The sequence below is a fragment of the Papilio xuthus genome, unplaced genomic scaffold, assembly GCF_000836235.2.
Source record: "Papilio xuthus unplaced genomic scaffold, Pxut_1.1 DF827714.1, whole genome shotgun sequence".
NCBI classification, from domain to species: domain Eukaryota; kingdom Metazoa; phylum Arthropoda; class Insecta; order Lepidoptera; family Papilionidae; genus Papilio; species Papilio xuthus.
In genome coordinates, this window is record NW_013530935.1 from 4,530,817 (window position 1) to 4,556,208 (window position 25,392).

General features: G+C 37.0%; 1 protein-coding gene across 1 annotated transcript in view; it reads left to right on the top strand.

Annotated features, from left to right (window-relative positions):
* The window catches only part of LOC106116516 (trithorax group protein osa-like), a 60,165-nt gene that overhangs the window by 2,810 nt on the left and 31,963 nt on the right, over positions 1-25,392 (top strand). The window contains exons 2-3 of the mRNA XM_013310386.1: positions 3,722-3,868; positions 13,069-13,131. The gene's annotated coding sequence lies outside the window, so the exon portion shown is untranslated. The remainder of the gene's footprint in view (positions 1-3,721; positions 3,869-13,068; positions 13,132-25,392) is intronic.

A 25,392-nucleotide genomic window follows, 5' to 3' on the forward strand; every position in this document is an offset into this window, starting at 1 on the left:
CTGCGGCGGGTAGTTGTGTCGCGCCGCATCGTCCTCACTGTAATTAGTGAGACATGGAGTTGATAGCTCTAATTATCATAATAATAGTGGCGCTACACAGGCAGGGTGGCGGCCCCGTCAGCTGAGCGAAAACGAAAGTAAACAGAACTCGGTCAAAGGGTTTGTACTCACCTACCCGCAATATTTATGTGGGTACGGGGGGAGGCCCCCACACCCTCTCCGGCCCCCCTTCTTTGATGGATTGGTTGGCGACCGACACGGATTGTTCGAACGATACGCTGCTAAACTTCAACTAGGTGATAGTCTCGATTTCTCGTCGTGCTAAGCAATAAGTTTATCCACAAAATTATTATTCAGCGAAAGTCTTGGAATTCTTTGTATTTTGTTTTTGGAGCAACCGACCTGCCACCCTTACTACCATTTACCACCCCACCCGCAAGCCGTCTACTAAATTTGTAAAGGTTACGCTTTTGTATTCAATATGAAAACAATAACATAATCTTATTTGCCTTTTTTACAACGGTAACGTCAAACCATCGGCCTTGTCTAAATCCGCCGGGAAGATCTCGCCAAGATTTAGGATTCTGAAATAAATGTCTGCAAATTGAAATCATCAGCGATAAATTCTATTTGTCCAAATTTACGAATCTACCGAAATATTTTGATGAAACTTATACTCAAGAACTGTATTATCATTAGGCGTTCCGTACCTTTCCTTTCAGGGACACATCGTGCCGGAAATGGGGTGTACAGCACGTGACAAATGACCATAACGACTCCTCGCGTACCAACTATACAAGACAACTTCGCATGAGCAAGGGGACTATAGAATTACGTGCCAAGCTATTTGTGTCCTTTACTCTGAGCCTATTACCTGAGTTTCCTTTAATCCGATTAAATAATCATTTCTCGATGCAATTATCAATCTTTTTATGTTTTAGAAAAATGGAATTATAAATACCTGGATTCTTCTTACACGGTTGAGTAGTAGGTAAACACTGATTTAAATGATAAACGTTAAGAGTTCTAAAAGGCGTACAAACACTAGCAAGCGCAGAATTTTTTTTAATTATATTTAAAGAGTTAACGTCTTTAAAATGAGTATAAATTAAATACATATATGTAAATATTATTGTTAAACATAAGCTAAATACAACCATTAATTTGATATAAATATATGCTTAATTTTAACTTACTATTTAATTGCATAAAAACAAATATTCAAGTGTGTATCAGTATTTAATTTTAATTCGGCAAGGGAATTACGCTGCCTGTAAACTATCAACTTTTTGTCAATTTTGTTTGATCAAGATGTTTGTCAATCATTACAAGACGCGTAACAGTGAATTTAAAGAAGGAAATAAAAAAAGACATAACTGCATGACGTATTGTTTGTAAACAAGAGTTCCCTTGTAAAGCGAACTATTCGATTTAACCTGAAACAGTAAATATCGGTCTAACCTTATCTCTAGCCTTGAAACGTGACGCGGAAGCCACGGCACTAGAGTAGTGCGCAGTGAAAGCATTGTGCGATTGATGCAATCAATGTCTGCGCCGAACTGTGTCGAGGACGCGCTCCACAACGCTCCTCTCCACTCCTCACTAATGAATTTGTAATGAATGAGCCTGTTACGTACTAATAATGTCTGTTATTTATATCATTGTATTTGATTGATAACAAGAAAAACTTATCTTTATTTCTTCATGTTTTGGTGCAATCTTCTAACGTAGGTCGGCGATCATAATAGCAACCTGAATTCTGGACACAGCTCTAAAGATAGAACGCGTTTTTTTGTTGTACCATTGTCTTACACCATATTAATTCCTTAACGGACTTTAAATTTATTCTTTAATAGAAAATCTTGGATATAAACTTTTCTTTTTCGTTACACTAGAAATAAATAATCAACAACTTCAACAAATGCATAACAAAAGTATCAGGGTTTTGCATTCATTACTATCACACCAATTTTACGGAAGCACCTGCGAGATCTGTTAGATTACACAGAAATTTTGTAGTGTTTTATGAATACTGTCACATATTTTACATAAATATATGTTTCATCATTCTCAATATGAATAAATTGACATTGGCAAATAATTCTTCTACGGCAATGACATTAAAATATGTAGAAACAAGTATTGTATCAGTTATTATTCTTGCTACGACTGGAATTGCTGTTTACCTGTTGTATATCGCGGCCGATGCGGACTGCGTAAAGAGAAACGTTCGCGAATAAGTTTCGTTATATGCGTCGCGGTCGCGTTCGCAGTGTTGTGAATGGAACCGCTCTCTAACAACGTAGCTATAAAACAATATGGAGGTGCACTTATTCGCAAGTAACCGGGTGTGCATAATGGATGCACGGTCAAGGCCGCCCCTGGCCGACGACCCGCTTTTGCACGCGCCCGATTGTTTTATCCCAGCTCTATTGTTTGTGTGTGTGCGTCGTTTGAAATTAACGGTTGTTTGTGTTTGTCTCGCACGCATACGAGCACCACGATGCCCGCGAAAACAATACGCCCGCCTCACGAATTGTTTCCCAATGAAAGTACCTTGATTCATAAACACATTAACATCCGATAAATTCAGTTTTGGATTACGAATTACGTGACGTATTATGCGTCGATTCATTGATAAGACAATATCAAAGCAAGTGAATATATTAGATTAGAGGTTGTATTCGCAATTAAGCTTTTGATTTTTACGGAGAAGGTATCGTTAGAGGGGCAATGCATAGTCGATAGAGACAATTCTTCCTTTTGGAAATCGTAAATACTACTGCTATTGTGACTGCAGAACGGAATGTTGTAAGGGCGACAAGGTCGATTTATAATATTTGTTACATTTCGAGCTTTTTCAGGAAACTATCAAGTCCATGTATGTATATTTTTATATTATAAGGTGGCAAACGAGCGAGCATCCTCTCATTCGGAAAATCCACTAAAGAAGGAAAGAGGACTAAATTAGGCCTCCGGGACGCACACTCATAAGACGAAACGCGGAATTGCTTCCACTTGAAGCCTATCTTCTGTGTGGTCGTGGCATTTAAAGAGTATTTCAAGGTTAAGATGTTAAAGCTGGCTCTACCACTGTCAAATATAAATTAATCATTCTTATAAGAAAGTACCATCTTCATATACCGTAACGACGGTGAAACAATTATCTCTTATGTTACATAAGTATTGTAACAATAACACCGAGAAATGCGTGTCATTTGTGTAACAAAAAGGCAAGCGAAAATAAAGGAGGCTAATTATCATGGAGCCATTTGCCATTTAAATTCATTGCCAAGGACGTGGCTTTGTTTGCGTTGATTTATAGTGTGCCCCCATTTTCGATTGTTGTGCGTAGTACTAAAACGTGAATCGAAAAATGTTGATGCGCAAAACTTAATAGCCCTTAAAGATATCGATTATTTTCCACATAAAGAGCACTTTAGCTTCAATGTAATCAAGGTTAAACTTTATTACATTGAAGCTTTACTTTATAAATTATCTATAGTATGTGATTTATAATTAAGCTTTAGTTAACTACAGGTTTAATAAAGTAGTGGGTTATTTGACGTATAACTTTTTCATAAGAATATGCGCCTGCAATAGAAGAATTGCAATTCTGCGATATAATGGTATTGCTATTAGTAGAAGATATTGTTATAAAACTTCTAAAATCTTGTGCAAAGATGATGTAGAAATGTGACGACTTGACTGTGTTCCCCAGGGCTACGAACGCGGTGGATCCCCGCAGCCACCGAGCCACCCGTCAGGTGCGCCAAGCCCAGGAGCCGCGCCCGCAGCCGGGCCGCTCTCGCCCTCGCACGACACACAGCACCCGCCACATTTGCCGCCCGCCTCGCAGCCGCACCAGGTAACGGAATACTAAATAATATGCCTGCGATAAAATACTATAATCACCATCTTTACATCTGTGTTTGCTAGATGTCGTCCAATACTCCGTTGGCGCAGTATTTAAAAAAAAACTAATTAGTAGCCTAAGAGTTCTACCAGACTATGTTCTACGTCTATGCCAAACTCCATCGAGATTCGTTGAGTTATGCAGGTACCGTCTGACAAACGTCCATCCATACATCTAAAATTCGCATTTATAATATTAGTGGGGTACTTCTATTGTAGGGAATGTGCAAAAACTTAATGCTCAGTATGGATGGTCAATAGGAATGCATCAAACATATATTGTTTGGAAAGTCATTTGCAATTACTTATAGTTGACCACCTGTACAATAAATATAAAAATAATGCCTCGTGGAAGATCCGAGAATGTTTTTGTAGGTTACTATTTTATTTTCTGCATTCGTACTATACACATTTGCGTTTGTATTATTACTTCCTTAGTAAATCCATTAGAACCAACTTGACTACATTTAAGGAAATCCGAACGGGCTAGCATTTCCTTAGTTTTTGTTCCACAAACTTGGTTCCGAGATAGCTGTATTAAGTATCATAATAAAAATATAATTTCAGTATACGATATAAAGTCGGTAGTACTCTTTTACTTTTTATGGGAGTGGGGTAATCAGCGGCTGCTTCCTCAGCGCCCTCATGACCCCCCACCCCTTTGCCCCTTCTCTTTTTGTGAAAGTACACATCTCGACGTTTTAAACGACTAAACTTACTTTTACGACGACGCCTGGGAACGACCGAAACGACGGTATTAACCGAAATTCCAGTCGCTGCGCTAAGTGTTGTTATTGTTCCCGGTACCTCGTTTTCCCATGTGGGAATGCTTCGAGAGATTTTTGAGAATTTGTTTAAAAAAGAAACGAGCCGTTAAGGATTGTACTAGCTCTTTTATGGATGTACTTTTGAACTTGCGACTAATATCATTTATTAAAATTATATCGTAATGTCTTTAAGTTGTTTTCAAGTTAAACATTTTGTGGTTTAGAATATGAGTAATATTTTAGAATGAAGTATTTTCAAATTGTCAAAGTTGTGAAAATTCTGAACAAATAAAATGGATTAGGAAAACATCAAATCTTTTCTGATAACAATTGGGTTCACGCTGTTAAAATTGTATAGCACTCGGCTGAAAGTAATCGTCGTAATTACATTGGCACGTCGTCTGGCGGCGTAGTTGGGGCGGCGATGGCTAAACCATCCTTGTTAATGGCTACTCAAATAGTTAAAGCTTAACTACGATGCTTTGATGACGTAATATTATGTGGCACTTGAAGTTAACATCCTTTGGCAATCCTTAGAGTCATTTGAATAGGACAATTTTTTATTGTCAAGTAATTTTGATTTTGTAATAGATGCGATCGCGCGTTTAAAAAAAACCTGTAGTTAAAATAATAACTTCAATATAAATAACATGACATTTTATTGCTTATTTAAAATCTTTAAAAAGATTGTAAAAATTGTATAATACGTATCTATAAAAAACGAAACTCCCTTAACCCAATTCGAAACATGGTTTATGTTTATATGACAGTATCATATTTTTCGTGTTTCACATACAATAAAGGCTTAACGTGAAACTACGCGTTCGTGCAGCTCGCAACAAAATTGTAGCGCGGCTGTATATGAACAGTGCGCAGTAATCCACGCCGCTCCCCGTGCCCGGCTCAACTTGGGCTATGAACTTTACTGTTATCGCTACCATTAAACTGCTGCCGAATGTACAGGCCGCTCGTTTTTAGCAATTTTTAAAAATTACCTCCCCCGACCCATAACTATTTCAATAAACCGTCTATGGCCTTAGCCGCCCTAATGGACAACTTTTACTTTCCGAAAAGTTTGTTCTATTTGCTTTGACGTTCTTATTTTCTTTGTGAAACCCTGATATTTCACGTAATATAAACTTGCTTCTAATGTTTTGCTCACATTTTTATAATAGCGAGCAATGTAATCAACAGGAAGTTTTCACGTCATGGTACGCATCTAGTAACGCCTACCCATGATATGTGGGTGCTCGTTAACATATTTCACTTTAAAATTAACTATTACGCTTTAATATTATTACGTTTTGATTATTTAAATATTTTATCTCCATAAAACCCTACGTTTAAACGGAAGTAAGAGGAACGTCTTTCATCTAGAAGTAATGTGCAAGGGATGTCACGGCTCGGCTAGGAATCCCGAGCGGAGTGCGCGATGTGCTTTTGGCACGCTTCGCTTCGATTTGCATATCTTGACGGATATATGAGATGAGCGTGGCCGCCGGGTGCCCTGATCACGAATGTCGCTGTTCTTGCGACATTAAGCATCTTTGTTATGTCATGTTTAGCTATCGTTTATACATATACTTCAGGATTTCTGTTGTCTATTGATTAATTCTACTCTAATAAAACAGTCAGATAATCTACTAAGAACGTGAATGTAAAACATGTTTTGACAAAAATACAATCATAAAACATTGCACACCTTTTTACATGTCTAATCTTTCTCTTTAAACTATTCAACATATTCAAATTTTGAACGTGATAAATGTGTCCCTTTGTGAATAAACGTCTTGTGTTCCTCGGGGTGCAAAAATTAAACGTCAGTCAGCTATCAGAGGAGCGGCGGAGCGCGATGTAACCCTCCGCTGCGCGAGGGAACGTCTTCTGTCAATTTTGCACGCGCCGCTCGTATTAAACGCCTCGAGGAGGCCCCACGGCAATTTATGCCGACGTGTACGCGACCCATATCGCCAGCGGCATTCTGGCATATGCACATTTCTATTTTAACCCTCTTTCCTCTCCCGCACAACCAACTGAACACCTCCGATCCGAAAGGGAATCCTTGTTAACGTTGTAAGTCGCAAACGCAATTAAAAAATCCACTCGATCTATAAATCCGCTTAAATTCTCTATCGCTGTCATATTACCTACTCTGTGTTCCGAATCAATACAATGCTTCATTGTTACAGAGCATTGAACTATATCTAGAAGCGTTAGTTACACGTCGTCTCGATACGCCCGTGCTCTACCTAAATCTAAACACGATTTGAGGTTTTACAAAATTCCAGCGACCGGCGCGCGGTTAATACTCTCTACAGTCGGTGGAGAATTTTGACAGTCAAGGGCCATTCCGGCATCTCTATCGCTCGAGAGTCGTACGGTCGAAATGAAACGTCGTATCTTATTTTATGATTAGCGGCTCGAAAGCGCTTTGTAATTTTGTTAGTTCCGCCTTTCTGGTGCTGGGGGCGAGCTCGCCGAGCAGAGATCGATGCCGGCTCCGCGCGCGAGTGCGAGGGGTAGAGCTATACTCTGCAATCTCCCCGTCTCTGTCGCCCGCACCGCCTACCGGCAGCCATGTTGCGCTCGACCTGCGCTCGCCCGACCGCCATTGTAGCATTTGTAGCTAGTGATGTACCAGCCTAGTCGATGTTATCTACGTAATGCTTTTATCGAGCGTAGGCACCTTCCAACCACCTAGTCACTTTATATTCTCAGTGGAGCAGTAAAACATTTATAAAATTGTTCATACATTCATGATGTCAATTTTGAACATTATTTAGATGACACATTTTGTTTTCCGGTGCTCGCTATCGATTGGAAAGTCGTTACGAGTACATTTTGTTAACTAGTGAAGGCATAGGTATCGATGAAAAAATATCGATAGAAAAATATAGATACACGAGTAACCCCGGCGTTGGAATTAAAATGTCAGACGTGCGGCAGCGCGGACGAGCGTGGTGGCGTGCGGCGGCCGCGGGGCGCGGGAGCGGGGCGGGGAGGGGGCGCCCCGCGTTATTAATAACCATAAGCCAACAGAGGCACGAACGTCCAGAGGGGCCACGCTGCTCCGTAATGAGGAATCACTAATTATATTTTACTGGACTACTACTAAAACAGCGTTAATTGCGAACTGAGCACATTGCTACGTTTTAACGTTCTTTGTTTCTGAATGTGGTTCGTATAGAAAAATTATTATTATCACAATTCATTTATACCCCTGTGGTTAATACTTGCGATAAGTTTTATTTAGTATCAGTGTTTAGTAGGGCTGGGATTAGCTACAAAATATAATAGAGCGTCGTAGACCACGGTTCGTTTTAATATTCCCCCACGGTGGGTGCGCCGGTTGTCTACGACAGCTCCGTCGCTGGCGAGGCAGCGCCCCGCTGCTAAAAACTCCCTATATTTTATTGTCAAGGAAATATATTTGTCAAAGGTCTTGCGATTAATTGTTCGAGTTTTCTGTAGTGCACCTCAAGGAGTCTTTCTTTTCGGGGGTATGATATGTAAGCGGCAACATTATAAGGATTAGTACGTTTTCTTTTTGAAATAGAAATATCGATAAGCTTTGTAAAAGTTTTATCGGCTTTTTATATCGATATTTTTAAGTTGAGCTTTTGTTACATCCCGATTTAAAAATAATAAGCTGCCGTTTATTAAGAGTATGAAAAATATTGCATTAAGTAGGATAAAGATATTTACAGTGTTCAAAATTAAATAACTCTCATTTTGAGACACTATTTCCATTGTATAATTAAAATTAATAAAAAATACATCTACTTAAATAATAAACTGCAAAGCGCTTTATGCTCTGGGAAGTTTACGTAGTCGTTCTTGAAGCAAAGCGCCGAGTGCGGTGTTACGACTTGTGGAGACGGCTCCTGGCTCCCTTTTGCTACTTGCAATGTATGGAATGGTGCAATTGAATCTGGCCTCTACCCCCCTTAATACGGCTTGTGCAGTTATAGTCGACAATAAGTTATGCTCAGATTATAATGCTTTTTATATACTACTAGCTGTCGCCCGCGACTTCGTCCGCGCGGGATTAAAAATAGATGTTGTCCGATTCTCAGACCTACTCAATATGCTCACAAAATTTCATGAGAATCGGTCAAGCCGTTTCGAAGGAGTATGGGAACGAAAATTGTGACACGAGAATTTTTTATATAAGATGAATAATGTTATTATCTAAGCTTTAGCATACGAAGTAATAACCAGATTTTTGTATAACAACAACCATTTGTTATCGATTCCATCCAATATAATTTGCAGCTATGAGTTTATTCATTTAAAAACTCTTTATGTTCTAAAATTGGTATAGATACCTACCTAACTTTAAATTATTTTCAAGTTGTTTTTAAATTTACGATAACTCATACATCCGTGTACATAATTAAGGATTATGAACTTGAATGCCGTTAATTTTCTACTTAAGGTAATTTGTTTACAACAATAGCTAATGAAATTTGATCTTGTCCGTTTTTGTTCGTAAGATAAAACTTGAGGAGGAAGTATCGAAGGCTGTAGAGAACCCTCCACTAGCTTTGATGATCGGAAATAATAGGAAAGTATCTAAAGAAATGTTTTAGTGTAAGTTTGAAACTATCGAGGGGTGCTTGAATAAAGCTTACCTTGTTCACAAAAAAGTCTCCGCGACGGTAAAAGTAAATAAAATGAAATTGACGTATGAAATATAAAGAAAGTAAAAGTTGGATTGAACTATCTGTTAGGATCCAAATCAATAAGTTATCACTGAGCCATAATACTACTCACATAAATAGGCATGAATTTTAAACTAGCAGATATTATTTTAATCGTTAGTCGGGTTTAATTCCCAGCGGCGGCGATGGCGAATTAACGAGCCTCAAAATTCTTTGGCGCGCCATAATCTGGCGCACGCGGCTGGAAAAAAGGAAAATTAATTTTCCCCCGGGGACTCGTCTGGTTTTGTGTTTTAAGATTATTACTATATTTACTGTCCCATTCTATTGAGCGCACCAAATTAAATTCAGCTGTTGTACTACAAATTGACACTAATAATATTATAATTATAATATACTTGTTTTGTAAGTAAAAAGACCACGCCATAACATTTCAATATAATGATACTAAAGTGCTTCTTTTCAACCCTTATTACCAATCTTACATTCTTTGACGTAAATAATATTACATCAAACATTTATGAAATAGCAGTAAATTTTCGTTTGATGGCAAAAGAGCGTTGACCTAAGCATCGAATATTTAATAAAACCAAACATTTCGTGTGGGTTGGCGGAGCGTCCGCTCGCAGGGTTGCCACAAACCAAAGTGAAATTAATATTTCTCTTGTCTCATCTCGCAACCCCTGATTGCGGGTTTGTAGCGCCCGCCGCCGTTGCCAGTTTGATATTTACGCCAGTATTTGACTTGTACGAATTTTCAAATAAATACACACATATCACTAAAACCGCTTTAGATTTATATCCTACAAATACATAACATTAAGTAAAAGAATATTTAATATGTACTTTAATACTGCTTTTGCACGTAATATATAACCTAATTTTATATCATATCCAGAAGAAAATATACTCTAAAATATTTTAACGTTGAGCCAAAATAAAACTAACCGGGCGGAGTGTCTGTGCCGCCTTTATAAAGTTGGTCGCTTAAGCGTTTTAGTGTCGGGGGCGAGATTTGAGCAAGAGAAGTGTTCAGAGTTGCGAGCGACTACAAACTCGAGACGGTCAACTTGTTTGCAACGTTGCTCCTTTGAAATTACACTGCGCTGGCGGAAATATGAAAGCTCTGATCGCATTGCTCTTTAAAAACTAGAAAGTCAGTTAAGTTTTGTCGATGAACGATAGCTGGATTGCGGAAGTGGTCGCTATATTACACAAAAAGTACTTCATTTTAGTAAGAGCATGGATTTGATTTTTATATGGTTCAAAGTTATTGAACCGAGAACTTTATATGTATTAATGCTTCAAGAAATATCCTACAGCCTAAAGCTCGTCCTTGCTAGAATGAATTATTATAATATGATGAATCAGGCATATTAGTGTGTTATGTTACCACAATATAAAATAATAAGTTCTAATATCTTGTCACACACTGAAAAAACTGCACATTTAACGCTTTTTTTAATGAAATAACGTTTACGACTGCCATGTGTGGAATTTGACTTTCCTATGTTTACATAATGTCATTCAATTGGAATGAGATAAAGTGATATTCATATCTCATGTGAAAATGTGATTAAAATTGATAACATTTTAATAATATATAATTCAATAATATTGGATGTTATTTTGTATTGTATTTTATCAGACGAATGCAAATTTTGAACTTTGGAAATTGGTCAATTGATATGGTAATTAAGTGAGTCATTGTCGTGCATAATGTTTTCAATATAGCTTGCGGAATGGATTTTAATTTTTATCAACAAGCGAGTGCTTTTAAATCTGTATATTAAACACTTGATTAACATACTTTTCATTAAGATTGAAAACTACTTTAGATTTGTAAGCTAAGACTTTGACAGGAACCAAATAAAAATATGAATGTTAATAGTCGATTCAAAGGAAATAAAAATTAACTAAAGTAACTTTGACGTAGTTATACTGTAGTTATGAACAAATTACCCAAGTTATTTGTAGGCAATAAACTGTTAGCGGATTTGTTAATTACCTATAACAGTTTTCAATATTATGGTAAAAAATTTATGCCTCTCCAATACTCTACGAATTAATATGCGCATGTTTCAAATTTCATCTCGAGTACTTCGGCGTCTGAGAATAGCGGGCCGACTCGTAGTGCTTCATAACAACCGCCCCTACGTATAACGTCGTAACTCATTTTTTTAGTAAAATTACTTTTTATGTTTCTTAAATTCTGCTTAACGTCTATATATACTTAAACCAACACTTGAATATCTGGTTAAAGTCACTATGAGAACTTTATGTTGGATTCCGAAGAACTGTTTGGAACGATTCCTGCCGCCGAGTTGCGTAATCGGACGACACGACAGACCGCCAGGTTCCATCCACAAAACCTGGATGGCTGGCGTTCCACAACGGTGCGATTCTCGCGCAATTTCTTGCCTCGCACAGTCGCGTTGTGGAACGGTCTGTCCTCGGCGGTATTTCCAAACCAATACGACTTAGGGACCTTCAAGAAGCGAGCATACCATTTCCTTAAAGGCCGGCAACGCATCTACAGTTCCTCTGGTGTTGCAGATGTCCATGGGTGTCGTTGATCACCTCGGTGTTCCCGCCGCTCGTTTGCCCCCTTCTCTTATAAAAAAAAAATGTTGGATTATCTGGTTAAAGTAGTGGACTTTAAATAGAATACAGTTATTACATAGTAACACCATAGTAGTAACATACTAATAAGGCTCTACAATTCAGGAAAAAATTTCATTTTTTGTGTTACGTCTATTTACGTAGAAGCCGTCGATAGGTTTCCCCCTCACATCGGAAAAAGTTTGTCGAGAATGCCACTTCATTCTTCGTTAGTCATCGGATAAGGAATAGTTGAGTGGAACGTCCGTCGCCCGTCGCTGGCATTAATTTACCCCCACTACGTCATCTCCACGCAGCCTCAGCTTTCAAGGTCACACCTCGATTGCATGTGCGTCATATCGTTTAATATTTACACTGCTTTTATTCAAATTAAACTCATTACCTCACCATTATAATGTTAAGAAAGATTTGTATTCAAAAACCTTTATATAAAGAAGTTTTTTCAACTACTTTGCATTAAAATCGATAAGAGAATGTATTGAACCTTTTAAAGGGTAATGGCGTAGAATTCAGTAGCATTTTGAAAACTTAGAGTTCCAAAGAGCAGTCAAATTTTCAATGTTGAAGTGTGTAAAACGATTAGTCAGTTTGAGCGACGAATTGAATGAGAAAAAAATATTGCATGAAAATATTTTTGCACGTGTTTCACTATCAAACATGAAATTTCAATTTAACGTCAGGTAAAAATGTTTTTAAAAGATCGAAACTGAAACGTTTCTGAGTAATCCTATTTTAAAAACACAGAAAAATCTATGCGTTTTTGGAAAACTGGAGATACGAGTTTTTGCCTTTAAATCGGAGCAGTGAGATTAGATCGGATGAGATACCAGTTTTAAGTGAGATTAAAAACGATAATATTGATAAAGTAAATTAATAAAAAAATCAAATATTTTTACACAAAATAAACATTGAGAATAATCTTAAATTGAATTTTTGAAAACCTTAACCATTTTGTAATTCGATTTTATCGAATAGTAAAATGTTTTGATCTGATTGTAACTAATATTCACTTAGCTAAGATTTTCGAGCTCGGGAAAATCCGTGCTTATAGTATGTAAATATGATAAACGTTACTCAATGAATACGTTATTTGTTGACAGGGCTACCCGCCGCCACCGAGACCCCCGCAGCCGTCCACGCCTAATGCACATGATCCTGACTCTGTAAGTTTTTATATTTTTATGGAAATCTGATTTTGTTTACGTGTTTTCATGATTGTAGTAGCGCTACTAATTTGAGAACAAAATAAGTAATTATTACGCACCTTTCACGGATGTAGGTCTATGTTTGAAGGACCTATCAGTTAGGTCTCTATCTTGCTATACTACACCTACCAGACCAAATGCACTGAGATATTCTTCCTTTGATTTCAACTATCTACTTGTTAGTCGCCTGGTTATTTCATAGTTAGCGGAAACAAAATGTAACATAATTATTTGTAATGAAGTTCTCAAAGTTGCGCGACCAGTGGCGGCGTCCGGTGCGGTTCGATTCACACGGCCGTAAAACTCCGGTGGAACCTGAATCGCTGTTATTAAGCTAACGGCTTGGTTACTCTATTAACGTAAACATTTCGTTTGTACCTTGTGAATTACTGACTAATAGACTTACGTTGGTATCGTATAAGCGGCTGAAACATACACAAAAATGTTTGTCCTGATACAAGATTATGTGCTTAAAAAATTTATTACACTTACTATTAATACCACTTAGTAACTTACTAATATTGCTAAAGGATGAGATTGTTCAAAATCTTTACCCCAGAACATTTTTAGCGTTATTGATTCGTATTATAAACTTACTTCATATTTTTTTGTTCATAGACGTGGGTGTGAGTAAAGTTTATTTGTAGCACGCTATTGTTTTCATGTGAAAAATGTAAGCAATTTCCTATTCAGCGAAACGGGATGGAGACGTTTCTCGTAAGTGGGAATTATTTCCGCCGTGATTCATAAAGTGCGACGTGTTGAGAGGGGGTTGGCTCCCACTTTATCCGATACTTGATAAATGGTTAAGAAAAAAGTTAAATGCTCTCTAGTTTTAGATGATTATGTACAAATGGTGACAAATTACTCCTTAAAAATTATGAACACAAACGTTAATCATTGTCCCTTTCAATGCTATGAAATATCTAACAGTCTTAAATCTTTATCATGTCTAGAACTATAATACAATTAACCAATAAGGATTATTTAATTAAATTACAATTCAAGACAATCAAAAAGTTTTATCATCTGTTCATAATTATCCAACTCTGTTTGTGCGAGTTACTTTTGAAGAATCCATTTATTTTCAGTTTACCGCCATTCAATTTCAAACGGGTCCCCATTAGGATAGAATCAGATATGTTTGCGCAGTAAAGCAGATTGTGTGTCCATCGTTCTGAGTGCAGATCAAAGCGATGTATGTACGAGGGGCACGAGCCCGCGGGCACAGCCTCGAACCCCGTGTGCTGTGTGCAGTGTGCAGTGTGGATTACGACTAGCACGATAAAAAGTATTGTCGGTGACAGGCCGCGACTGCCCAGGGCTGTGGGGCCTATTTGATAAATGCACAAAGCTTGTTTCTTTTGTCAATAGGGGCTTATTGGGAACTTTTATAGGTGGTACGAACTAAAAATGTAATTCGGATGTATTTAATTTTACTAATGACTTTAAAATTTTATTTATTTAATAAATAATCAGTCACTTCCCTTCGCGTTATGCGTATCAAGAATTTAAATTGTACTTTAAGATAAGCCATATTATCTTATAAAAAAAAGTATTTTCAAGCGTCATGAGTCATTATCCAAGCGAAGTTTTTTTTACTTGATAACGAACTCTGAAGCATTTGTATCAATTTGATATACAAATCATGTTTATCGTAAAATTTTAAGGAATCACCAATACTTATGAATCTTGAGATATTGAATTCTCTCTGCGATTGTATTTTAAAAACGGTTAAATTTCTGCATGTAAAATATGCACTTCTTTTAAACGTACACAATAATTTCTTGTGGTTGTTAAAAATATTTCACACTTTTCATTACCTCCTCCATCCTCAAAAGAATATGTCTACGCCAAAAAAACATGGACGAAAAACAATTTAATACGTAGAGAAGACTTCAAACGTTTGCTTGTCAACCCTAAGACATTATTATCAAACTTAGAAACTCAGCTATAACAACCCTAAATCGAGCGGGAAGATAGAGCGGGGCTGTTTGATGTTGATTGATACCGTTAGGCATTGTACGGGCTCAGCCGGGGGAGGAACGAGAGGAATTATTAAAGCCGCGCCGGCGTCGCTACTCGCTACGTGTCGCTTTTTGTAATGAATGTACCGCGCAACAACGAGGGGACCCCTATAATGCTGCTCGAGGATTGAACGCCGTACCCAACTCTAACTCACACCACCCTCGGGTTTATTTTGATAATTTTAAAGTCATATTCGATACATGCGACTCATATTTAATAACAATATTTTTAATTTTTAATCGAATTTATTTTAATTAATATTAAAATGCAATCACGCCGACACCGTGCAATTTATAAAAGCTACTGTATTTATAAAATTGTTGAAAGGTTTTTCAAATATTCGTGTAAAGAATTCACGCTTCCTATACTATAGTGGTGGAAATCTCTACAATGTCATTCCATGCATTAAATTCTAGATCAGATATAAATTTTAATCGATACAGCTTGTATCAATATTTCACATAGCTACCTAAGGTCATTGATCGATTAAATGTAAATTATTTTGAGTCATTATCAAGGATTATCTCCGAATAACCTTAATAATGTTTCGTTATTATTATGTAGTGCCACTCCCGTGTTGCTTTCATTTGATTTTTTCTCTTTTATTATTTACTTTATCCAGATGTTCTGAGCATCCAAAAATCAGTCCCATAAATCCTACAAAATTCAACTAATTCTTACAAAGTCAAAAAATCAAATCATCATTACGTAGTTAGTAAGATGTAAAGGAGCTTTTTGTTAACTTTAAAGTAAATATGTGGAATGTGAAAGCCCTTTGCTCGCTTTCTTATCTTATGAAACCCTTTTTGCGTAAAGCGGAATGTCGTGCATATGTTACTGAATGGAGTAGTGGAAGGGCTTTTTGTACTGTGAGGTTGTTCTACGGGTAATTCCAACCCTACCTTTTAGTGAACAAGGTTATGTTGCCGGTGCGCAAACAAAACAACAGGTGCTTTGCACCTTTCATAGCAGTATCCATTTAATTTCTAACGAATGGTAAAGCGTTTCTTACTTCTTTTTGCCATTCCATCTCGTGTCGTAAAATCTGTGAAAAACAGAAATCATATTAGAATTAATTTGGATACGATTTTTTTTTTCATTAAAAATCACATCACCATTTACTTTTCATCGGAAAAAAACACTTTGTTTTGGCGAAATTTTAACGTATCTGACATGGGTCCATTTTAAAATGTTAGTGCTTTCAACATCAACATTAAAGAATACATAAAATGCTTTTTATTTAGCGTAACTTACAAAATGTGAAATACGGTCTGCACGTTGCGCGGGCACGTTCATAATAAAGGAGATTGAGTGGGCCCGCTGCCGTTGCAGTCGCAAATGAATGACAGTAACACAGGAGGACGTAATCAGAGGGTCGGCCGACGTGCTTTTTACATGCACAAACAAAGCAAATACTAACGCGAAAAATTTAAATTGAATTTCGTCTAAATTTTTGTAACGGCCGAGTGGGATACACGTCGCATTCGTGCAAATGCCAACCGTAATGAAGAGAAGTGTAAAGGTATAGGGATAATTATTTTGGTCCCAATGACTATTCACATTCTGATCACATAATGCACTTTAACTACAACAATTACTTGCTATACACGGCTTTGAACTTTAACTTTAAATGCACATACATATTATATGTTTAATAAACCACATAGATATTATATAGGATAGCTTAAGAAATCGACTTCTTTATGACATATATGACAAATGCAATTCATTGTTTTACCTACATGTATAGATCCCAAATCCTATTATCTTAAATAAATAAAAGGGCAATTGGATAGGTATTATAATATTGTAACTGAAAAAACATGTTTCTCATAACTCATCAAATATGTTTTATCTTTTATATAGCCAGGTTTTATTTACGAAAACAAATCTCGATTAAATATCAATCATTTTTAACATCGTATTATTTGAAACAATTAATGTATAGTAGATAACTGTACCTCTAAATGAACGCAAGCATATTTTGTTTATTTTATATCGAGCTGTAATTTAATATGTTGGTTGTCGTAGTTGTGACGTAATTATTGTAGCCAAGTGTCTCGGTAGGTAATTGCTCGTGATCTTTGCTTACTATTGTTCTTTGGCCTGATACAGCGTGGGGCAATCGTGACATTAAGTTACCTACTTCTATCTTTAATCGTAGGACTATGTTCTCTGTAACGAGAAGTAATAATTGAAAGCACTTTTTGTATAACTTTTAACACATCGAAGCCAAGCAGAATTACTAATACGGCAAAGCTTTTCCAATAAATTGTTTGTAGTAATATTTAGGTGTTACAGCAATAAAATTGATTATCTTCAAGATACAGCAAAACTGATCCTCATGACAAACGTTAACCCTCGTCAAGTTAACAATACAAATGAGATAACTACGATATACGTCGACAATTAACCTCACTTAATGTCCTAAGTGGACATTTCGCGTGATAACCGTCGGTTTATTCAGCGTTCGACTTATCGGAACTTCTTAGTATCGACTAATCGCTGTATTTGCGAAATAATGCTCGGACGTAACGCGGACTGAGAAGTCGTGACTGAACGTATTGGCCTCAATACGGCCGTTAGCGTATAATATGTTATATTTTTTATGCACGGTATCAATCAGATCCGTACGTAACTTAATGTTATCGTACCTGGATGATGAAAGTCATTCACTGTTAACTTACGATAAACGATAATTTTAGTCTGCAACTAACTATACTAATATTATAAAGAGAGCATCTTGATAACAGAAACTTAAAGCATAAATAAAATCACGTACAAAGTCAGTAATAGGTATATCATTAATAAACCTACGTAATGTAAACGCCACCTATCCTTTTTCCTTGATCTTGTCTTCGATAAGGTAAATTCATTCATATTACAGAATCTCTAAATAATTGTTTTTCCTTATTTTGTGTGACATGTAGTTAATTAACATGTACAGTCAGCGTCATATAGATCGTAACAGACAAGATATGCAAATATATAGGTACATCAAAAGTAATCAATTATATCGGTACAACAAAAGTCCTCAAAATAATAGATACATTCACCCTGCTCAAAAACATCGGTACATACACAGCGTCAAATATATGAGTACATGCAAGATGCTCATAAATATCGTAGCAGCCACAGCGTCATAAGTAACGAAGCAGTCAAGGTGCGCAAAAATATCGGTACATTTGACAAAATTGAACTCTATCTCTATATACTTGTGATACAATTTGGAATAAACTACTTCTGTTACATTCATTTGACACTTTGCATCAAATCATTTTTCAAAATTTAGTAAAAGTGTTCGACGCGGATGACAGATATTAGGTAGATAAAACCAACATCAAATTTAAGTTTGTCATCATATATGCTAGTTTGCTCTCGTGGCCTTACCGTTCGCCGCCGTTGGTACGTAAGGTCGGCGGTTCAAATCCCAAGCCAATATTTTTTTTTTTGATATTTAAACTTTTGAATTTTAATATCGAAGCACATGTAATTAAACTCTATCGCCGTAGTTATTAGGTACTTTTTGATATTGCCTTGGACTAATGAGTTTGACCGTTAAATTACTTTTCTATTTCAAACAAAAATGAAGGAGATAAAGCGATGCTATTGGCATGTAATTTGTTTATTACTCATGTTTGTTAAACTTGTACCGGTAAAAATAACACTTTTACTTTTACCTTTTACTGATACTGATTATATTTAAGAAACAAAGAAAAAAAACTGAATGTCAATATCCAAACTAGATCAAATTTTTGGTCGATTGCAATAAACATTCCAGTGTGCGTGGGCGCGCACACATATGTAGATAACACTTGTACGTATAGTTTCCGCGCGTACCATTCTTAAAACCCGCAAAGACAATCCACGCTCCGCCCACTCACTTCACCCGCGATGGTCTGACCTAATTGTTGTTAACTTTATTTAAATTTCTTTCTACCCGACAGCGAAAATTATAAAAAAAAATTGTCGAGAAAAATTTTACATTACCAAATTTTTACTGGTTATGAAAAAATAACCCCGTGATTGATAAAATGAAAAAAAAGTAGCCTGAGATTCGAACCGGTAAACTTACATATTACGGCAAACATACTAGAATACTGCGCCAAACTAGTATTATTTATATTGTGACAAGGCAAAATTTGATATTAGTTAATACGTATCTGTCATATTCGTCGTGACAAACTTTTATATTTAAGCGTTATGACAGGAGAAGAAAAATATTGGGTTGCCCAGTAAGTTCGTGCCGCTTTATAAGGAAAATGGAAAACCCTGTTCTCTTAAATTTTTGGAAATCTTTTTAAATTATATTGGTACGACTCTATACCTAAAACGTCTTTTATTTTTGGCTAAAATTTTAAAAATTAGTTTTTATCTCAACCAATGAAATGAAATCATTCACAATATAGAAATTTTTGTGACGTTTGATAATGGTGGAAATCCGAAAATGAATCCACTTCAGCTACAGTCTATTGTAAGCTTTATATCGAAAATCAGAACGAACTTTCCGGACAACCTATAATGTTAATACAAAGTGTCAAATGAATGTAACAGAAGTAGTTTATTCCAAATTGTATCACAAGTATATAGAGATAGAGTTCAATTTTGTCAAATGTACCGATATTTTTGCGCACCTTGACTGCTTCGTTACTTATGACGCTGTGGCTGCTACGATATTTATGAGCATCTTGCATGTACTCATATATTTGACGCTGTGTATGTACCGATGTATTTGAGCAGGGTGAATGTATCTATTATTTTGAGGACTTTTGTTGTACCGATATAATTGATGACTTTTGGTGTACCTATATATTTGCATATCTTGTCTGTGACGATCTATATGACGCTGACTGTACCTACATGTTAGGTACTGAATACATGTCATTAATATTCGTCCAATAACCATACCAATAAACAACAAAGCCAATCGAGTATTAAAAATAATGGTAATCATTAATTGGTTGGGTAAATTTGCCGAGCGAATAGCGCTTTTAATTGCATTCGATGTTTGTGAAATGTGAATAATTTATATGGCATTGATAAAATTTTATCGCGGACGTATATTTTATTTAGGCAGCCGGCCGGACAGACGGACGGAGCGGCGTGCGGCTGCGATGTAATTACTGCGCCCCGATTCCGATAATGCACCGTCGACCGAATGCGGTCGCACATTCGTTATACTTTCATTTTAATATTTGATACATGCCTGCCTCCCCGATAAATCCTCCCCCCTCCTCACTCCTCCTCTCTCCTCTCCCGTTATTTTATTTCCATTACGTAAATTAAAGCACTAATTATTCGTGTGTCACTAATAATGAACGCCAACTCCGAAATAACAGAGCTTTTTTGTTTCACGTATCTGCTTTATCCACTCGCTATGCAAAGTACGGGTAATATCGATATAGTCGCTGGTATGGGGCTATAATAAAAAGATTTACTCCAATTACGAGTTCCGTAGGTCGGGCGAGTGGGCGGCTTAATCGCGCTGTAAAAACTGCGGACCGCCGGTAACGAGGTTGTAAAACTGGACCCGATGTCCCGTAACCGTGCCGACCGACATTCGATATTCGCGCAACTAACTTGATCCCAATCCATATGTAATAAATACAAATATAATTTTAGTATAAAGTCGACGATTCGGTTTCGGATTCGGTTTATTTGTTAGCACCTCAGAATCTCGTGTTATCAACAACTAAATTGTTATATGTCTGCTTTAGTGCTTATAACATTTTGATTTACCGTATATTAAGCAAGGGGCCTAATAACGCATCAATGCAAAATAATTTAATTTACCAATGGACCAGCTAAAAATCAAAGTTAATGATGAAGCTACTAGTTTAATATGTAAAATATAAAATCATTGGACTAAACAAAAGAAAAACTTACAAGTTTGCGTGCCCCGACGCGGTTACATTGTTCAAATGCACAATAATTTCCTTACATTTCTTGACGTCTTTTTACTTATTTTATTCCTTCATGACAGTTGACAAAACCCTTACCTATTCGTATGGTAACTACATTTGTAGTGATAGTAAACTTACAATCTTATCCGAGACATCACAATTGTCAACGCTTACGATAAATGCGATTTAATTTACTTCTCTTTCATAGGCTACATTGCAAGCTGATAGATTTCGTTTATGACTTGAACGGGGAATCCTATCGGAGGCTTTCCCGGTGACGTTATTGTTTTAGAGCGTCTACTCTAATGTGGACGTACGGCGAGGAGAGTTGTAAAAGGGTCGCTTTATTGCGGGTTTACCGGGGCCCGGAATAAGGTCGCAGCGCCGCGACGTCACGGGTGGTCGTAACCGGCGACCACCCTTGGCGCTTGTTTATGAATTTTCATAAAGCAAAGCAATGTTGCCATTACACAATCTGTTTAGGAGGGTGCTTTGTTAAGCTTCTTTATCACAAGCGGCGCCAGGAATGGCAACGGTCTAAATGAATCTATGAAAGCTTAGGACATGTTAACCAAGTGAAAAATCACAACCTGAAAAGTTATACCCAGAGAATAAAGTGTTATATGTATTTTAATAGTATAACTCGCTAACCTAGTTTTCGGTACAGATTTTTTAAGAGATAAGATTTCTAAAGGTGTTTATGTTGGGAGTTCAAGTAAAACGACAGGGAATTATGACATGACAGCCAAGACAACTTTTTTGCATTAAGTGCAATCCAGCAAAGTTACCCGATTGGATTGAGAAGAAAAGTTTGTATTCGTCGTCAGTTATTGCGGTGACGACATTGACCTCTCGACCCCCAGAGGTGTGACGCAACGAGTGTCAGAGCGGGCATCAATCACGGACTCGTTAGTGGTGTTTTGTGACATGCTGAGCCCGAGAACGAGACAAGCTCGGATAAATGTTTGTGTTCTCGACATTAGTTTAGAACCTGTTGGTTAATGTTGATACATTTTTTATTAAGTAGTTGTTTTTACATACATTGTTGTAAGTACCATAATTAATATGAGAAGAGTGAGAATTAAAAAGTTACTGATTCAGAAGATGCAGGGATTACGACAGTGTTTTAGGCCTAAATAACAAAGATATACAAAAATATAACGAATAAGAAAGTTAGTGTGACGCTATTAGATATTTTCGTATGTTCGTGTTGCCGATTGTCATAAAATGATTTACTGTCTTATCATAGCTTTAGCTTCAACAATAAAATGATTCATAACTTTTATTGCCACACCCTTTCAATGTAAGCCAGTCTTAAATGTATAAGATACACATTAATCAAATAGAAAATCCCAATATCAAGGCTTGAGCTAGAAGAGCAAACAAAGAAGACATGAAGCGGTAAATTGGAGAATTAGTGTGCGCATGCAGACGCCGCATGATGTCAGTGGCGACGGCCGCCCGGCAGCTTCGTGACTAATCGACTGGCTGACGACTGACGGCATGTGCTGCCTGTTGCCATCCTGTTTTCCATTACGTGGCTCGTTTTCATTCAGCCTAGGACACATCGATATTTCAGATGTTGTAGGTCGATGCTTTCGTTGTATAGTTCGACAAGGATATCTGTCCCGCTGAAAGAAGCGATGCTGTTGCGATTATTTCTGTCAGAAAATATGTCAAACCTACTTAGGTATAGAACATGATATAAAAAAAATGACAGTACAGCTATAGTCCTACAAGGATTTATGGCAGTGTTTTGTTATTGACAGAGCAACGTAAGTGAGCTTTACTTATGTCCACCGAGTCAGACAAGTTTGGTAATTTTGACAAGTTATTTTGCACGCTTGTATGCTTTACAAGCACCTACTGCATTAAAAGTTCATGAATTAATTGAAGGTATACTGTTTCGCATCTTTTATCTTGAATAGAACTTTTTTTCTATATATCGGGCATTAGGTGTAACGCAAACTTAACTGTAGTGCAATATGGTTTGGAGGCTGTATATACAATTATGTAAGACCTTATATAATATTGATAAATTATGATGGTCAGCTTAACACAACAGTACGTCGCGGATCGATAGTTAATTTCAGCTTTAATTGAATACAATTATGTATAGGATTATGTGACATAAGCTTTAAATTAACATTATGTACTAATTAACGCTCAATTCATAGTTACAATTAAGTAATTAGAGCTTGACGCTAAGCAGGATTATGTGATATAGGATTTAGCTGTAAATGTGTATACACTATGACTGACAGATATGTTGAAACTGGTCAGATTTGAATAATGTTCGACTCAAAGACTACAAAGTATAAATTACCTCTCTCACCAACCATACCCTATGTAGGAGTATGAAAGACTATAAAAGGGACTCAGAGACATAGTACTAATTACTTATTGAATCTAATAATTGTCCCTATACGAAGGATACGAGTTAACACTCGTATAAATCACGTCAAAGTAACCTTTGACTTGATTTAAAATCGTAAACTTGTCAAATAATAATATTACACAATGATAGGTATAAAAAGGTTTACCAAAAGGTAATCTGTTAAAGTTTATAAAAAAAATTGGTGATTAAGGTTAATATTGCGATAATCGTTTAATCATTGTATACATTGTTATCGCACCTGCTGTCTATTTACAGAGCTTTAACATATTTTATTATGTGAAATGTATTTTAATATAGCCGCTTCCTGTTGGCAGTCGTCCAGCGGGGAATCCCTCTGCCAGACGAATTTGATAATTAAGGATTTGTACGCGTGTTGTTTGGTAAATAGTGTAGTAGCAATTCTTATAAATATTTACATTTGTAAACTGCTACTGTAACTATACTACTGTCAATACTTTTGTATCATCTTTTGAGGTGTCTATGATTTTGGTATTTGTTTATTATCACGGTATGTTAAATAGGGTTTTAAGATTCGGAGAGTTATGTTGTGATATATCGAGTTTAGAATGTTTAAGGAACATGAAGTGACGTGTACTTTGAACTTCTTGCTCATTAATCTTGCCTTGTTGTTGTCCGGTTTCTTTTGTAAATAGCACAGTAGTGTTTTGGTACAAATACAACAACAATAAGAAACCCTTTTTTTATGCGTGATTTTATGGTAAGATAATGTAACATTTGTTGAGGGGTCGTAGTCCCCGCAATGTCGTCGGGCCACTTCCTATTCATCGGTATTGACCGAGGCCGCTATCTGGGCGCCGCAACTGTAATCATTGGTTACGGGCCTCGTCGCTGGAATAGGTCAGGGATGCTTCAATTTTATCTCGTCAGCTGTTCCCACTGCCGTATTACGCTTGCCTGTTTACACTGATAAGTCTCGTATTGTCAGCTCGCTGCGCCATTGTTGATTTACTGTATGCTTTCTTGATATTATGTTGTGTCTGTAGATAGGGCTGTCCACACTAATTACGCGGTAGCTGATGTGTAGTAAAACGTCCTTGTTTGAGTTTTTAAAAATGGCAATTTTGTCATCATGATCGTCACATCAGACGTTTGTCCACCAAAGATATAACGCTAGTTAACATAGTATCTATAATGGACTAAACACTTATACAAACCTTAAATGACATAATACGCAATCTTTACTACATAAACATAAACAATCCGATAATCCGCACAGTCTTACCGAGACTTATGTACTGACCTGGTAGCGCTAATTATTCTTAAGACCTTTTGTGAACAGCAGGGGGATGCCTTTAGATAATAAATAACGGAGTGCAGCGATTGCGACCGCCGTCCGTGAGCGGGGGCGGCAGGGTCCCAGGGAGGGGAGGGCCGACCATTTTAATGTCCCGACGCCAGACTTTATATTAAACATTCGACCTTGACAGTGGCCTACATCGGCGACGGGACACGCACACACGCGCACTCTCCGTCACGAAAAGAAAAGTTCATTCAGCATTTGTCAGTCGTCAGAGAGAGCTATAAATAATAAAGACACGTGCTCGTCGGCTAGGCGATGCGGTGGGCGTTCGAACCCCTTATCTCTCGCCCGTGCCCCGTGTGCGATTGTGGCCCGGGCTCGACATACCGCTTTGTGTTTTATTTTACTGCATCACATGGTTTTTATTGCCTAGTGTCGCCTCACTTTAACATAACTGTTTCTTGTCAATTGCTTCTGTCAAACGAGAGGGATCTATTGTCATCCGACACGGCGACTTTTGCTTACGATTTGCGTTACGTTGCCTTTTTTTAAAGTCTTGATTTCTTAAACTATCTCATTATTCCCTTTTTTTGGAAGAAATTTGTAATTATTCTACAATTATTTAATTC